This window comes from Myxocyprinus asiaticus, chromosome 30, assembly GCF_019703515.2.
Source record: "Myxocyprinus asiaticus isolate MX2 ecotype Aquarium Trade chromosome 30, UBuf_Myxa_2, whole genome shotgun sequence".
NCBI lineage: Eukaryota > Metazoa > Chordata > Actinopteri > Cypriniformes > Catostomidae > Myxocyprinus > Myxocyprinus asiaticus.
Genome location: NC_059373.1, coordinates 27320662 through 27338552, shown reverse-complemented (window position 1 = coordinate 27338552; position 17891 = coordinate 27320662). Strand labels below are relative to the sequence as shown.

Here is a 17891-nt window from a genome sequence, read left to right as displayed (position 1 = left end):
GGTCAGAGGAGAATTGGCCAGACTGGTCCAAGCTGACAGGAAGGTGACAGTAACCCAAATAACCACACGTTACAACAGTGTTATGCAGGAAAGCATTTCTGAACAAACACATTGAACATTGAGGTGGAAAGGCTACAGCAGCAGAAGACCCCTCCGGGTACCACTTCTGTCAGCTAAGAACAGGAAGCTGAGGCTGCAGTGGGCACAGGCTCACCAAAACTGGACAGTAGACGATTGGAAAAACATAGACTGGTCTGATGAATCTCGATTTCTGCTGCGACATGCAGATGGTTCAGAATTTGGAAGAAACAACATGAATCCATGGATCTATCCTGCTCTGTGTCAATGGTTTAGGCTGGAGGTGGTGGTGTAATGGTGTGGGGAATGTTTTCTTGGCACAGTGGGTGTAACCCCGGTGTCCTGGCCAAATTCCCCCCACTGGCCCTTATCAGTCATGGCTTCTTAATAATCCCCATCCATTAATTGGCTCAATAACTCTACTTTCTCCTCTCCACCAATAGCTGGTGTGTGGTGAGTGTACTGGTGCACTATGGCTGCCATCACATCATCCAAGTGGATGCTGCACACTGGTGGTGGTTGAGGAGAGTCCCCTGTTCACTGTGTAAAGCGCTTTGAGTGTAGTGTCAGAAAAGTGCTAGATAAATGTAACGTTCATTCATTCATTCACACATTAGGCATCTTAATACCAATTGAGCATTGGTTAAATGCCACAGCTTACCTGAGTATTGTTGCTGAACATGTGCATCCCTTTTATGACCACGGTATACCCATCTTCTAATGGCTGCTTCCAGCAGGATAACGCGTCATGCCACAAAGCACATGTCATCACAAACTGGTTCCAGGAATATGACAATGAGTTCAGTGTACTCCAGTGGCCTGCACGGTCACCAGATCTCAATCCAACAGAGCACCTTTCGGGATGTGGTGGAACGAGACATTCGCAGCATGAATGTGCAGCTGACAAATCTGCAGCAACTGCATGATGCTGTCATGTCAGTGTGGAGCAGAATCTCTAAAAAATGTTTCCAGCACTTTCTTGAATCCATGCCACGAAGAATTCAGGCTGTTTTGGGGGCAAGAGGGGTCCTACCCAGCATTAGAGAGGTGTACCTAATAAAGTGGTTGGTGAGTGTGCGTGTGTATATATATATATATATATGTGTGTGTGTGTGTGTGTGTGTGTGTGCGTGCGTGTGAATTTATGTGTTAGTCCCAGGTTCATATTCCTTTGTCAAACCCTAATATTTTCGTTAAGTCAACCCAATATTTAATTGTAACAAAACTGCAAGTGAACTTGACAGCTAGTGATCTCGATGCATTTTCATTGTATTGAAAAGAACAGCATTTTAATCATATTTAATAATAACTCAGTTTTCCAAAAAGTCAAATAAGTTTTATATACAGTATATATGTAAACTAAAATTATACTTTAGAAAAGTATATAAATTATGAAAATTATATAAATTATACACTTCCATGTAGAACTGATCAAAAATAACATAAGCTGTTGATGTGGCATGTAACCTCACATATGGCGTTGTGTTGCCCACCATTGTGAGATCTCCAGCCCGTGTCCCATACAGTGGACACATTTGCGTACTGGCAAGAATCATGTCATAAATATTATATCTGCTGATGATGACTCCCAAGATGGATTGCATTCTCCTTCCATAAAACAGCCACGGGACACATTAATTATTCATATGGGCTGAAGCCACCTGCCCACCCCTCAACAGATATTCAGCACACATTTATGGAGTCTATTTACCTTAATTAGCCCCCTATACACTTTTTATAACCTGTGTATTTGGGGCCAAAGAAAATTTACTATCAAACTGACAACATAGACATAGAGCCTTGTGCATGATGTGCTTGGCAATTATTTGATTGTGAATGGCACTTTCAGTGTTGCGTTTTGATGCACATCATCATTCCTGAAAGCCTGGAGTGTTAATACCATGAGTATTTACTATGGCTGCCAAAGTTAGAATGCTAACATTTGTGATTAATTATATAAGTGTAACAGTTCACTAGTTCTCTTCGAGGGAGGAAGCGAGAGCTGAATAAACAATCCAACGTAAGTCTTTTTATTCATCACACTTTTCAGTGTAACACAAAGGAGCTTGCTTTTCAGCAGCAAATGCACACAGTCAGGTTCACGTGCCACTCTCTCTCTCTCCCCTCTGGCGGTCTGGATTGCCCTTTTATCGCTCCCCAGCTCTCACTGCAACACAGAACAGCTGTTAGAGATAATTTCCCACAGGTGTCAATCCTTATCGCTCTTCTTCACCCGGCCTCGCTCTCTACAGATGTCGCTCGGCCACGCCCCCATCACCACAATAGGTTTCATAAAATTTATTTCACACAATTAACACAATTGTCTAATTTTACTTTAATTTCAGCACCTCTAGTGTCACCAAATAGAATTGCAATATTAAATGACCGAACACTCCCCCTTTATTCCAGTGATTGGACAAACAGTCAATGAACTGACAAACAGTCCTTATGATATCGGTAGACATGTTAGGCTGTACCACAGAACCACAGTTTTTACACTTTTCAGGGAAAGCAACCTACAGATGACTGACTAATATCCTTCTCTGTATGGTAATCTGAAATAGTAGTAATCTGATAATAGTTTAAGCACCATATATCTGCTTTATTCCTAAATGCTGCAAACTCATAGACTCAGATAAGTTTGTACAATTAATGGCAGTTACTAGAGAAATTTTTTCATGCTCTCTGTCTGTCTCACTCACTCTCTTGTTCTGTCTGATGCAGCTGACATCTAAACACTTCCTCTGTGCCTGCTGTCTTATGCTATCTGTCTGCCAATAACAGGACATGTTGAGTTATTGGAGCTTTGCTCAACATTAAACAATTAACTGGGTTTTGTTGTCCTTCCTCCCCCAAAAAACATGTACAGCATTCGCTGCAGTTCACCCAAAGCCTAGATAAACTCGCTGTCATTACAGGCATTACAGACTGAGACAGTGCCAGCACGAGTCTCTCGGCAGCACGTAGCTCCAATTAGCTTTGGGGTGAATGAAATGCATAGCATCCGTGACTCATGTAGGCATTTAAAGAGGGCTCTATTTTTAAATCTTGGAGGCTGTGAGTTGGACTTGGCGGACAAGCTAGTTAGCGAAGTATATCCTGAGCAGCTGAGTCTACTGAATTTTAATAGGGATGCTGACAGTGTTGTAAGTACAGGACTGTGGGCAGCTTAGCTGATGGCGAGTGAGAGAGAGAGAGAGAGAGGCCTTGACAATTGGCCATGTCTATTGCTTGATATTATTGAGTCTGCATTCATTTTAAAATGACCTTTGCTTTGGAAGAAACAAAGTTGCTAATGAAAGTGAATCAACCTAGTAAACATCTGTGCAATAACATGCATTATTATCTCTACAAAATGCATATTTTAGGTGCTGTGAATGGTCACCATTTCTTTCATTTTTTTCACCACTTTCAATAACCCTTAATTTTTACATATAACAAGTACATATATTGTAGTCTCTAAATTAATCCAAGGTGAAGTCAATTTAAGCTCTTCATTACCATTGTACATGCACAATAAATCTTTTGTACTGGACAATCAACGTTTGCAAACCCTTTCGCACGTATGATCAAAAAGGTGTAATTTCACTAGGCTAGGCTCAGATGCGTACGATCAAACTACGCTGCTGTTTACAAGCAAAAGAAAGACTGAAGTGGTTGTCATAATGAACAAGCTGCTCAAATAGTCTTTTCAACATCACAATGTCTTTATTTTTATATGTTTCAAACTTTCAAACAATCACTAAATAAAAGTATAAAGCCATTACCCACTGTTTTGATGCAGTGCTGCGGCCATGTTTTCTGACATCAAACAAAGAATATATAAACTAGTCTGGTGAAAAGGTTAAATTGTGAATATATATAGAGAGTATCATAGTATGCATAGTGTACTGTATATATACAGTATATAGTTATAAGTAGTATAGTATAGAAATAGACAAAAATGTGTGAGTATATATATATATATATATATATATATATACAGTTGTGCTCAAAAGTTTGCATACCCTTGGAGAATTGATAATATATGTACCATTTTTAAAGAAAACATGAGTGAGCAGGCAAAACACATTTCTATTATTTCTTATGGGATTCATATTCAACTGTAGGTTATAACAGATTGGCACAATCATAAAACAAAAAATTAAATAACCCCTGCTCAAAAGTCTGCATACCCTTAGTTCTTAATACTGTGTATTGCCCCCTTTAGCATCAATGACAGTGTGCAGTCTTTTGTAATAGTTGTCTATGAGGCTCCAAATTCTTGCAGGTGGTATAGCTGCCCATTCGTTTTGGCAAAATGCCTCCAGGTCATGCAAAGTCTTTGGTCGTCTTGCATGAACCACACATATGAGATCTCCCCAGAGTGGCTCGATGATATTAAGGTCAGGAGACTGTGATGGCCACTCCAGAACCTTCACCTTTTTCTGCTGTAACCACTGGAGGGTCAACTTGGCCTTGTGCTTAGGGTCATTGTCGTGCTGGAAAGTCCAAGTGCGTCCCATGCGCAGCTTTCGTGCAGAAGAATGCAAATTGTCTGCCAGTATTTTCTGATAACATGCTGCATTCATCTTGCCATCAATTTTCACAAGATTCCCCGTGCCTTTAGAGCTCATACACCCCCAAAACATCCGTGAGCCACCACCATGCTTCACAGTGGGGATGGTATTCTTTTCACTATAGGCCTTGTTGACCCCTCTCCAAACATAGCGCTTATGATTGTGACCATAAAGCTCTATTTTGGTCTCGTCACTCCAAATTACAGTGTACTATTTTACTATTTTAAAAGTACGTTCCCCATCTCTGCAAATTATTAAATGGAGCACCAGACTCATGCTTACTTCAAAAAGCCATTTTTAACTGAAAATGTTGACTATATCAAGACAACATCAAATATACTATATATCAGGGATATTTAAATTAATATGACCATGATGGAAATTTTACAACTCAGTCCGTCAGATATTTGTAGCACAACCTCTGTATGTGACCTGCAAAGCTGACACTTGCATCTCAATGCAAATAAGTCAGAAAAAACAATGAACAAACACACAGGTGAGGGAAGAAACAAGCCCTGTGTCTCTATTTACATATTATCCATACTAAATATTATCTGAAAAGCACAAAATGTCAGCCCAAGGAGAGTTTGTCATACAGTTGTGATCTTTAGGGAAGTAGGCTACACCTGGGCAGAGCAGGAGGACTGAAAAGTGTGAAGTATAGTAAAAAATATATATTTTTAATGCCGTTAAATTGTATTTTATGTTGTATTTAATTTATGGCCTTTATTAAATGCATTAATGTTACTATTCATTAAATGTATTAAATATATTTAATGTATTAAATTCAATATATTTAATGTTTTTAATTAATATATTTATTAATTAATAAATGTTATTTGTGTTTAATTAATTATTATTATTGGTTTGATAGTAACATTGTAAAAAATATTGCCTCATTAAGTAGCTTCAAAGTAGCTAGCTACTTTTTAAAAGTAGTTTGTAGTGTAGCTACTTTTTCAAATGAGTAGCTTGACTGTAGCTTAACTACTTTAAATTATGAGTAGCTTGTCAAGCTACAGTTTCAAAGTAGCTTCCCCAGCACTGCCAAGCAACAGTCACTTCATGTTGGATGATCACTCACCTTGATGTTCATGTTGTTCACCAGCCAGTCTCCTTCAGGAAAATACGCTAAGTTCTCAGTCTATTCATCTTTTGGGGGAACAATCATCAGTGCATGTAGCTGGTGGTAGATGGGGTTTCAGGATTTCTGCTTCCAATGTTTTCAATTCTCTGTTCACCATAAGGTTTAAACTGCATCAACATTGCTTTCAAGTGGCAATATTTCATTTTACTAGAGTACTTTAATTATGTTAGGTGATCATCCATTCCGTAGCGGGCAGTTGCGTCACACAAGTATCCAAGTTCGGGTTCACCTTTCTCATCTGTTACCACAATGTTGCGCCTGAGTGTTCTTCTGCTGGGGAATCATGCTCCAATATTACTGCACAAACAAGGCTCACCCATTCACAGGGGCTCTACAATTCTCATAAACTAGCCTTCTGCAGGGTATGGCACAATAGAAGCATGTTGTACAGCCTATACAGTCTTATGTTTGCATCATTCATTGATATTTCTTCTTCTTTATGATTTGTCCCTCATCCTCTGAAGACCTGGTTATTGTCCTGAGTCTAATTATTTGGTTTTGTATTTTCTTTTGGGGTATTAGGTTAAATTATGTCCTAATTCCTATTGGGGTAAGCTCTGCTCATGCTGCCATCGCCTCCGGCAGGATCTGACAGTTCAGGTAACATTGGAGCGCAAGTATCTTTTCATTTGTATTATTCCAATAATCTTGAGTCTTTCAGATAGAAATGTAAGCGTAAGCGTAGTTCTAGCAGGATTCATTCTATCAGGCATCTCATCCAATCACAATACAGCCTCCGCTTTATAAGCCTGCCAGCTGCCTCTCATACTTATACTGTTCACATACTTCCGTGTTTTCACCCCCCCACCCCATACATAGATAGATATGTAAAAGTAATAAGAAAAATAACAGGGAATATACAACAAAGTACAACAAATGATAAATAAATATGAGGTAAAAAAAATACATATACAATAATTATGACTATAACCTTAGTTAATGCATTAGGCATCAGGACCTAACAATGAACAATTATTTCTTTTTTACAGTGTTTATTAATCTTGATTAATGTTCATATATCAGTATAATCTTGTTCATTGATTGTTCATGTTACTTCATAATGCATTAACTAATGTTAACATGTACAACATTTAATGTTAAATATATAAACATTATGTTGAAATTAACCTTAATCAAGATTAATAAGTGCTATAAAATGATTGTTCATTATTAGTTTATGTTAGCTACTGCATTTACTAATGTTAATGAATTCAACCGTATAAAGTGGTAAAGACTTAGATGAAGTAGAACAAGGCCCACTGCAAGACACTGCTGTCACTGCTTTACATTGCATGTCAACTACCCTGTGAAGGTGAGCTGTACAGCAAAGAGAGATTGTATCTTAACCCTGCCTCCTTTATTACAGATTCAGTGTTTGCATAAGGGGCCCTCCTTACACTGAAAGGTAATAATACATGCACGCTTTTGAACCAGATTTGACATTGAGAAGCAGGGCAGCGCCGTAAAATATCCACACAGAGACATTTGCACTAATTTGAGACTAATTGCCTTCTTGAGCAGAGAGAAGCTCTGATGGAGGTATAAAGAAACCAGTGAGATTTCAAAGGGTCAGGGAGAGCATCTTCCCTCATTACATAGACTCTTACAGGCTAACTTAACCCTTCGGTCACACTGAGCACAGGATGAGAGAGAGAGAGAGAGAGAGAGAGAGAGAGAGAGGGATAAGGGAGGAAAGAGACTTTTAGTGAGCAGACGGTCTGATGTGTCTTGACTAGATAGACATTAAATTTGCATTGAGTTGGGTTTTTGTGGTTATGCCTAAACACTCTCACTTATGTTCACATGAAATATTTTACTGCTGTTTTAATATTACTACAAAGAGTCTGTGAATTAATAAATGAGCTGAAAGAGCTTTTTGAGTGTGCTACACAGGTACAGAGTCTAATGAAAAATGTAAGAACTCTCAGTATTATTACTAAGACACTGACTCCATTGTACTGAATAACTTACTGAATATTGTATTTTGGTAATTCTAAAATGAATAGGTCCAGTCTTGGATGCTGATTGGTCAATCCAGGTGCACTTTTATAAATTAGATAGAAACAGCATGGCATTGAACATTAAAAAAAAAACAAAAAACATTTTAAACAAGAATATTCAGTACAGTGACAAATGATTGTTGTTATATTAACATGATTTAGAGCCACTGTCTCTGGAAGAATAACACTAACCAGCTGAATCAGGAATGAAAAAGAGTCAGAGGAAAAGAGATAAAGTAAAGGTAAAAAACAGAGACAGAGAGAAAGACCAGGTGGCCCCTCTGCCCAAAAAACGGCCCAAAATCCACACACCTGCTCTCATACGATTGATTTTCAACAGGCCTCTCCAGCTTTCTTTAGTGCAACAGGCAGAGTAAAGCGATTGGTTTTGCCCCACCATAATGGCTGGCCATGAATGCTGAGTTTGAAGGTGGGAGCCCATTAGAGCTTCAATGGCTGACAAGACACTTAGCACTCCCAGGAGCTCAAACGGCCCTTTTATCACCGGCCTAAGGCTGGACTGAGGCCTGAGAACTGGTGGCCAGCTGAATCTTTACCCAGCTCACACACACACAAAACAGCACCTGCTTCATATTACCCAAGGGCTGAGATTCCCAGTGTTGCCCTCAGCTGGCATAGATGCAGAGGAGAGCATACTGAGAAGCAGCTGTGAGTTCTGACAGTGGGGATTTGGGAGATATGGGAAAGGAAAGGCAGTGGCTTTGTAAAGATTATCAAAATGGCAATGTGCCGGTATGAAGCGCTGAAACAGAAGGGCTATAATGACTGGAAGATTTAAAAAAAAAAAAAAATGTTTAAGGACTTTATGGCCTGGACTTTGTAAGTGTTGCTTTGGAAATATGAGCTCTGTTCCGAAACCTAGAAAGCTGCCTACAGAGACAGCATCTTAAGACATCATAGGCACTCCACCGACACTAAGACAGTTAAAAAGGTAGCAAAACTAATCTGATTTCTATGATACCTTGTTTTGGCATCACATATATCCTATAGAAGGCAACAGCAGAATGCACTATTCAATAAATGCTTGTTATAAATATACCTATATTTCAATCAATACTGAAAAAATTTAACATTTCACCTAAATTTGTTTATTCAGTGTTTTATTGTGCTTATTTGAGTTTTACTTCATTATCTTAGCAACATGCTAACATCAAACTCTGTTGGAATCTTTTGTGAGACAAATCTTTTGTGCACTTCCATGCTGCCTATGTAGATCATTCTAAATCAGTCACTCAATTGACTGAGGTTCCATTTCAGTTAGGATGCTGCTTTAGAAGCTGCCTATGTAGGCAGCAGACAGCAAGACAGCTCATGAGGTTTTGGAACAGCTATGGTAACTCAAACCCCTTATACATTTTTCAATTTATCAATACCTACAAAAACAGAAAATTACTTTGAAAAATGGGGGGAAAACTTACAATTTGTGATTCACATTCATGGAATTTGGGTGCACAAAGGAACATTTCATTCTGGGTGGTTTTCACAGCATTTCACAGAGCTTGTCACTGCTGACCTGGCTGTCTTCCAACAGTAAGCTCAAGCTGTGCTTTGGGACAAGATGCATTAGTCTCACTCAGAGGTGAACACCAATCTCAAACAGCCTCTTTTCTTTACTTCCCTTTTCAATCTGAAACAGCACTACATGAGTTGCATAAAAAGTTTCTTCTGTCTAAGTGCTTCTTTAAAAAGATCTAGTGCATGGATATGTCCTGGATAAGCACTAGAAAAGAAACCAATGGGTGTTTTATCGATGCAGCATGGAAACTTTTGTCAGTTTTGGACTGGCAGAAGGGAGGGACATTGTGTCAGCTGCAGCTTGTATAGATGGAAGGGCAGGACACTTTATTCTGAAAGTAAGTGGATAAAGAGCAGGCTCTAAAAAGTTGGCTACACGTTACAGAGCTGTAAAAGTGTGGTGATCTCATTAGTATTCTTAAGTAAATTTTTATATGGATAGAAACTGAAATGTATAATATCAACGTATTGACAGCATCTAAAATGTAAACACTTTCATGTATGTGAACTGTAGAGATGTACAAATGTTTATGGATCATCGGACAACTGGTTGGAATAAATCCCTAGAACCTCTGCTGGGTTACCACTGCAGCTGAACGAGTTGAGAAAATCAAAATATTTCATTAATCAAGTTTTATTGAACATATTTATTTATTGGTAACCTATTTTATAATAAATACATTCTATTAATTATATTTAAAGGAATGTTTCCTTTAATACATGTTCAATACAAGTTAAGCTCAATCAACAACATTTGTGACATAATATTGATAACCACAATAAAATAATTTCAACTTGTCCCTTGTTTATTACAAAAAAGTTACATTAAGGAACTGTGACGAGGAGGAGGGTGTGGCTGGGCCATGAGGGTGCATGGCTGGTGCTGAGTCACCTAATCAATGGAAGAGAGAGATAAAGGGGAGCCGGAGATGCCAGTTCAGGAGAGAGAGAGACAGATGTGGCCGCTGTGTGTGTGTCTATGTGTTTGTGTTTATGTTGATTTAAGTTTATTTATGTTATTAAAACTTACGTTGACTGTTCAGCCAGTTCCCACCTCCTCCTTGCTCACCTTACCCCATTACATTGGTGCCGAAACCTGGGAGGGAGGAAGGATGTGCTGCCGTGGATTCCTCACCACTGCTGGTGGAACGGAGGAGTCACTGCCGTCCGCTAGGGGTCAGAGGACTCGCTGCCATTCACCCAGGGAGGAGCGGCTGTCGTACGCCAGAGGACGGAGGAGTGGCTGAGGACCAGGCAATGGCGTGTCCAGGGACCGGTGAGCAAGTTTTTCTCTCTCTGTGTGTGCCTCCCGCTCACCCTTTCCCTCTCCCCTCTCTCTCCCCTCGTCTCTCCCCAGGTTCCCAGGAGGTGGGGTGGACCATTGGCTGGCAGAACGGCCGGAAGTGAATCGGGCAGGGGAGGAGTGTGACGAGGAGGAGGGCATGACTGGGCCATGAGGGTGCACGGTCAGCGCTGAGTCACCTAATCAACGGGAGAGAGAGATAAAGGGGAGCCGGAGATGCCAGTTCGGGAGAGAGAAAGACACATGCGACCGCTGTGTGTGTGCATCTATGTGTTTTATGTTGTTTTAAGTTGAGTTTATGTCATTAAAGTTTACGCTGACTGTTCTGCTGGTTCCCGCCTCCTACTTGCCCATCCTTGTCCTGTTACAGGGACTTACAATGGAAGTGAATGGGGCAAGTCCATAAACACTAAAATACACACTGCTCAAAAAGGATAGCTATAACTTGTAAACAGTATACGTGTTAACATGATTTAATTGTGATAAAATTGCTTACTAACTTTATCTGTGTAAAGTTATATGGATTGGCTCCATTCACTTCCATTGTGAGAGCCTTATTTTAATAGTGATTTTTGCTTTTTTGTTTTTTAGTAATGACAGATGAGTTATTTATTTTTTTATTTTTATTTTTATTTTTTTTGTGAAGATCAACATTATGCCTCAAATGCTGTAAATTTAGACAAACTTGTATTGAACGTGGAAAATTCCTTTAATCTTTTCCACAAATGTAATATTCTATGAATCTCAAAGGATCCCTAAAAAGAAAAAAACAAAAAAAAAACAAAAAAAAAACAAAAAAAAAAACAAACAAACATTTGTAGGTCTTTAAGGTAGTTCTTCTGCTAAAGGGTTTATGTTTTAGATTCTGTCATGTTGATACTATACATTTCAACACATGAGAATGTATGTGTCCTAGAACATACGAATACCTAAGTATACTAATGAGGGGAAGATGGTATACAAAATGTGGTCTATAATATATAGGTACTGAATTCATTTCATGATGTCTGATCATTGGTAAAAAGTTCTAAATACTGATCGCTTGTGTGGAAAAAAATAAAAATAAAAAATGCAATTCATCAACAAAATAATATCCTTTGCTTAACATTAGGTCTTGACAGTGCCAGACTAAGAAATATTGGTAACAATTTACATAAATTTCCATTCGTTAACATTAGTTAACAACAGTAGTTAACATGAACTAACAATGAACAATACTTTTACTGCATAATAGTATAATAATGAGAGATATAATGTTGATCATTCTGACATTCCAAATATCATTGTTTTCTTCATCCATGGATTTTCCCATAAGAGAAAATCATCCACATTTGCAGAACAATTGACAGGCTCAGTCAGGCTCATTCCACCCACTGCCTGATGGAATGGAAGGGGTAAACTGCCCAAGAGACAGCCATTTGACGTCAGCACCAACTGCAACTTTCTTTGAGAAGTTATATGATACAGAAATAGGTGAATGGAGAGAGTTGTTTTCAGCGAGAGGTGTGATAAAAGGCTTAGCTTTTGTGTTAGCAGGCTCAGTTTCATTTGGTCAATTGAATGTGAAAAAAGGAGAGAAAAAAACTTTTGCTAATTGACAATGCCAATGAAATTCAGCAGTTATGAGAGTGCCAGGATAAAAAGCCTATTAAGAAGCATTTATCTAATGTCTCTATTCAGAGACTCCACAGCAGTTCTTTCACAGATTTCTTTCTTTCATTCTTTTTTTGAGCTTAGCATATCCCCCTGCACTGTAACAAATTAAGTCTTTAGTTTGGGTGCGCTGGAACAGAAGACCTGGCTTAAAGAATGATTGAAAACATTATGCTAGTCACACTCTGAAGTAGAAAAGATGGACCTTTTTCACCCACATATTTTCCACCCTGTATAAACACTATCTTGTTTCTTCCATTGACGTTTTCACACAAATTAATGTTTGGATAGACTATGAAGATGTTTTGACAGATTCCAATTAATTTCCAACAAAAGGAGGAGAGTGAACCAAGGTCCTTTTTTCAAAGGCGGCATCTCTCAGAAGAAATTGTGGGGGGAAACACATTTGTTTAACAGGCCTCCCTGAAAAAGCATGTTCACTAATTTGAAGAGACATTTATATAATTTCAGTAGTTCGTATGTTAATGTAATCTTGTGTTGAAGTGGTAAGCGTCTTTGGCTTGCTGTCCATATACTGGAGGGATCGGCGCTCGAGACTCAACTCGAGTCCTGATTACCCCCCTGGACTTTACTTATTTAGATAAATAATGAATCTAGAGAATAGGTGGATGTGGGATGTCAGGAGAGTTGTCACAGGAAGCAGGGAAGCAGCGGCTTATATACGCCTACTCACGAGCTGTGATTTGTCAGATTAAAATTAACATGCTCTTTCCGAACCTCTGTTAATTAACTCCATTTCATTAGTTTGTATGTTAATGTAATCTTGTGTTGAAGTGTCCGTATACTGGAGGGCTCGGAGCTCGAGAATTGATTCGAGTCCTGATTACCCCCCAAAAAGGCATTAAGGTGAAAGATCAGTACCATGACTATGGCAGGAAGTATTTAGGACAATGAGCTGGCAACAATTCTATTTGGTAAATTGGCTTGGCAGATACTTCTGAATTGTTCTCCCGCCCCCAAAAGATATATAGAGGGAATGCTTTACGCGTTTGTTTGAAGGTGCATTCTTGTATGATTGCTGGTCGAGAGGGGCTACACTGCAATTCAATGGGAGACCTCCACTCATCATAGAAGTGGATGGGGTCACGGCATTCGCACGGGGAAGGTGAGAACGAGAGTTGGCTCGTGCTATGTTTGAAAGAGTGTGGTCACGGTACGATTGGAATGGGAGATTGCTCTAACGAGAGAGTGGTTTAGCTCACGGCATTCGAAGAGGTAGGCCCAGCATGCATTCGAACGAGGTCCACTCTGCGTCTGAAATGGAAAGCCCATCCATCGCCTGGGGAGAGCCTGTGATACGAGGACATGGATGAGCTTGTGCGGCATTTGATCGAGGGGGCTACACAGCGATTCGGACGGGACACCTCCACTAAGCATAGAAGTGGATGGGCTCACAGCATTCGAACGGGGAAAGTGAGAATGACAGTTGGCTCATGCGGCGATTCAAATGGGAGACTGCTCTATTTTGGATCGTGGCATTCAAATGGGTAAGCCCAGCACGCATCCGAACGTGGGTCCACTATGCATTAGAACAGAAAAGCCCACTCAGTGCTTCAAAAGGGAGAGCCCACTATACGTGTGAACATGAGTGGGCTCACATAGCATTTGAACAGGAGGGCTCTTACTGCGATTCGAACGGGAGGACTCTGGTTTAATATATATATACACACATATATGCACACACGTACATATACGCACACACACCCGCGCACGTACATACATACGCATGTGTACACATATGCGTGCGTGCATGTAGGATGTTTCGAGACAACGGCAGGTGGTGACATGAGTGATAGAGACAGGTGATACTGATAGGGGGATTAACTGATTAGTGATTTATGAGCTTTCCTGATGTGGAAATGATTGGATGTGGTGTAGCTGTGATATGTGTCTGAGGACCAGCGACAGAGAGATTGAATTTGTTGTTTGGCCAGGAACAATGATTTGAGGTGCTTATGGAACCAGAATCTTGAAGCTGCATGGTTATTATCATCGGCGAATGATGGACCAAGTGGGGACTTAGATTGGTAAGGTTGGACAGGGGTGGACAAGTTGAAAATGTAAAACGAATGCCCCTTTTAACTTGATCTGTTTGCTTTGTTTAATGAAGAGTCTGATTGTTTATCTATAACTTGCAGGTCTGAGAAAGTGGGATGAATGTTGGGCTTGAACTGTGTATTGACAGTGATTTCTATGCAAAGCAGAAAGCCGAAAAGGCTAGAATAAACATAGCATCAACCTTGCGAGCTGTGTTCACTGAATGGTAACCAAGGCGGAGGGTAGTTAGGCATTTGTTAAGATATCGATGGTTAGAGGCATTCTGGTGCCCGAGCGTTTTTAGGAGCAGAAAAAATTTGGGGGTTATTGATTGCTGGGGTGGACTTGCCGAATATAATTTATGGAAAAGGATGCCACACGGATAGCCTTTGGTGGTATCTGGTTAAATGCCTTTGAATTGGTTTAGGAATGGAATAAAATGAAATGGTGAAATGGATAATAAGCTGTAGTAGAACCATTATTAAGTGCAATATATATAATCCCCCAAATTGGGTGAAGAAAACACCAAATCGAGGGCTGATGGAATTGCTAGATCGTGTTAAACTGCATTAGAACAGCCAGCTTTCGGAGGCAGCCTCACATGAGGGCCTTCTCTGGGTGGAAGGTTTGGATGAAGGACCTTTATGCAGTGGCAATAGGAGGCTGTACCATAGATAGTTGCATCTAATCAGCCAGTTTACGGGGCCAGCCTCATGTAAGGGCCCGATCTGGGTGGAAGGTTTAGATTAAAGGACCTGTGTATGGCTGTAGGGAGTTGTACCATAGGTACGTATATGGTCAGATCAGCTGGCTTGCAGAGGTAGCCTCACTCAATAGTCTACACAGAGACGGGGAAATATGGTGCTTTGAAAAGAACAGGAGGAGGTGGTGACCGCCATCTCCTGTAATGCTCGTTGCAGCTGCTGAGAAGCGAATACAAAGAGCTTCAGCGGAAGCATGGTAAAACGTGGCTATGGCTGTAGAGTAAGTGGGCCTCCTGCAGGAGCGGAGTTTAGAGTACTGTTGCCACAGTGGATTGAGTATTTGGAGGCATGGTAAAGGGGCTCCTGTGGGAGCGCTGTGGTGTTTCCATTGCTGTAGATGCACATCTATACATTTATGGAACATAAGAATTGAAAGTGCCTGTGGAGAAAATGAACACTGTGTACACACATTTAGCATGGGTAGGGGGCACTGTTACTGCGGTATCAAGTAGGGCACAAATTACTTTATTAGATTTATCAACACCTGTAAGGGAAGCAAAGATTAGTTTGTCCTTACCTGTAGGGGGAACAAGTGATTAGTTAGGAATATGTAAATATATTACCTTTATATATGTCTGTAAGGGAAGCAAAACATCCTGGTTAATTGTGTAACCTCTGTTCCCTGATGGAGGGAATGAGACGTTGTGTCGATGTAGTGACACTAGGGGTCACTCTTGGGAGCCCGAGACACCTCTGATCTTTGATAAAAGGCCAATGAAAATTGGCGAGTGGTATTTGCATACCACTCCCCCGGACATACAGGTATAAAAGGAGCTGGTATGCCACCACTCATTCAGGTTTTGTGCTGAGGAGCCGAGACCTGGTCCCGGCCATTTCAGCGGGTAGTTCAGCATTGTGGCAAGAGGGACACAATGTCTCGTTCCCTCCATCAGGGAACGGAGGTTACGCAAGTAACCAAGATGTTCCCTATCTGTCACTCACTCAATGTTGTGTCGATGTAGTGACACTAGAGGTCCTATACAAAACGCTGCAACTGGCTGAACTGTGTTACGTGAACTGGCGGTGTGTGATGGGCAGACCACTGTGTGCCTCGTAGCCAGCGCACCAGGCCAACACGTAACCTCCCCCAACACTGTTATGAGTGTCGAACGGCTCTTTGGGGACAAGTCGACTACCCAAAAGATAGAGACGGGCTAGCCCAGTTGTGGCCTCTTATCCCCATTTTTTTCCACTCCCCAAAAAAAGGGAATTAACCGACTGGGGCCACCAGGTCTAGTCGGAGGGGTGTCCCTCCCAAGGGGAAGACACCGCAGAGACCACACCCTGCCCTTAGTTATGGTGTCAATGAGCCAGTGGGTGATCCTCTGCTTGGAGACAGCGCTTCCTTTCCGCTGTCCACCAAAGCAGACAAAGAGCTGCTCAGAGACTCTAAAGCTCTGCTTGCGATCCAAATAGATGCATAAAGCATGCATCGGACACAGCAACGTCAGGGCTGGGTCTGCCTCCTCCTGGGGCAGCGCTTGCAGGTTCACCACCTGGTCCCTAAAAGGGGTTGTGAGAACCTTGGGCACATAGCCCGCTCGGGGTCTCGGGATCACGTGAGAGTAGCCTGGACCGAACTCCAGACACGTTTCGCTGACAGAGAATGCTTGCAGTTCTCCTATCCTCTTGATGGAAGTGAGCGCAGTCAGGAGGGCAGTCTTCAAAGAGAGTGCCTTATGCTCAGCTGACTGCAAGGGCTCAAAGGGGGCTCTCTGTTGACCCTGAAGAACTACAGAGAGGTCCCATGAGGGAACGAGGTCTGAAGGGATTCAACCTCCTGGCGCCTCCTAGGAACCTGATGATCAGGTTGTGCTTCCCTAAGGACTTACCGTCCACTGTGTCGTGTTGTGCTGCTATAGCGGCTACATACACCTTCAAGATGGAAGGGGACAACCGCTCTTCCAACCTCTCCTGCAGGAAGGAAAGAACCGATCCGACTGCGCATCTTTGGGGGTCTTTGCATCGGGAAGAACACCACTTAGCAAACAGACGCCACTTAAAGGCATACAGGTGCCTCGTAGAGGGGTCCCTAACCTGAGTGATCGTGTCTACCACCGCGGGTGGTAGACCGCTTAAGTCTTCCGCGTCCCATCCAGGGGCCAGACATGGAGATTCCAGAGGTCTGGTTGTGGGTGCCAGATGGTGCCCCGTCCCTGAGAAAGAAGGTCCTTCCTCAGGGGAATTCGCCGGGGGGGGGGGGGGGCTGTCGTGAGGAGCGTGAGGTCCGAGAACCATGTCTGGGTGGGCCAGTAGGGTGCTACCAGGATGACCTGCTCCTTGTCCTCCCTGACCTTGCACAGGGTCTGTGCAAGTAGGCTCACTGGGGGAAACGCATATTTGCAAAGTCCAGGGGGCCAGCTGTGTGCCAGCACGTCTATACTGAGAGGTGCCTTGGTCAGGGCGTTCCAGAGCGGGCAGTGGGAGGATTCTTGGGAGGCAGAACTACCCTCGTGCAGTTCCTTTAGCACCTTGGCTTGGTGGACTTGCAGGAGAGCCATGGCGTGCAGGGCGGAGGCGGCTTGTCCAGCGGCACTGTAGGCTTTGGCCGTCAGGGACAACATAAACCTACAGGCCTTGGACAGGAGCTTTGGGCATCCACGCCAGGTGGCGGCACTCTGCAGGCATAGGTGCACCACAAGCACCTTATCCACTGGGGGAATCGCCGAATAGCCCCTGGCCACCCCACCATCGAGGGTAGTGAGGGCGGGGGAGCTGAAAGATTGGGACCGGGCAGTAAAAGGTGCCTCCCATGATTTTGTCAGCTCCTCATGCACTTCCGGGAAGAATGGG

At 41.9% G+C, this 17891-nt stretch overlaps 1 long non-coding RNA gene across 1 annotated transcript in view; it reads left to right on the top strand.

Moving 5' to 3' along the window:
* Positions 1–10948, top strand: part of LOC127420657 (uncharacterized) — a 56160-nt gene extending 45212 nt beyond the window's left edge. The window contains exon 3 of the long non-coding RNA XR_007893843.1: positions 10364–10948. This is a non-coding gene — a long non-coding RNA (uncharacterized LOC127420657). The remainder of the gene's footprint in view (positions 1–10363) is intronic.
* The last annotated feature ends 6943 nt before the right edge of the window (positions 10949–17891 follow it).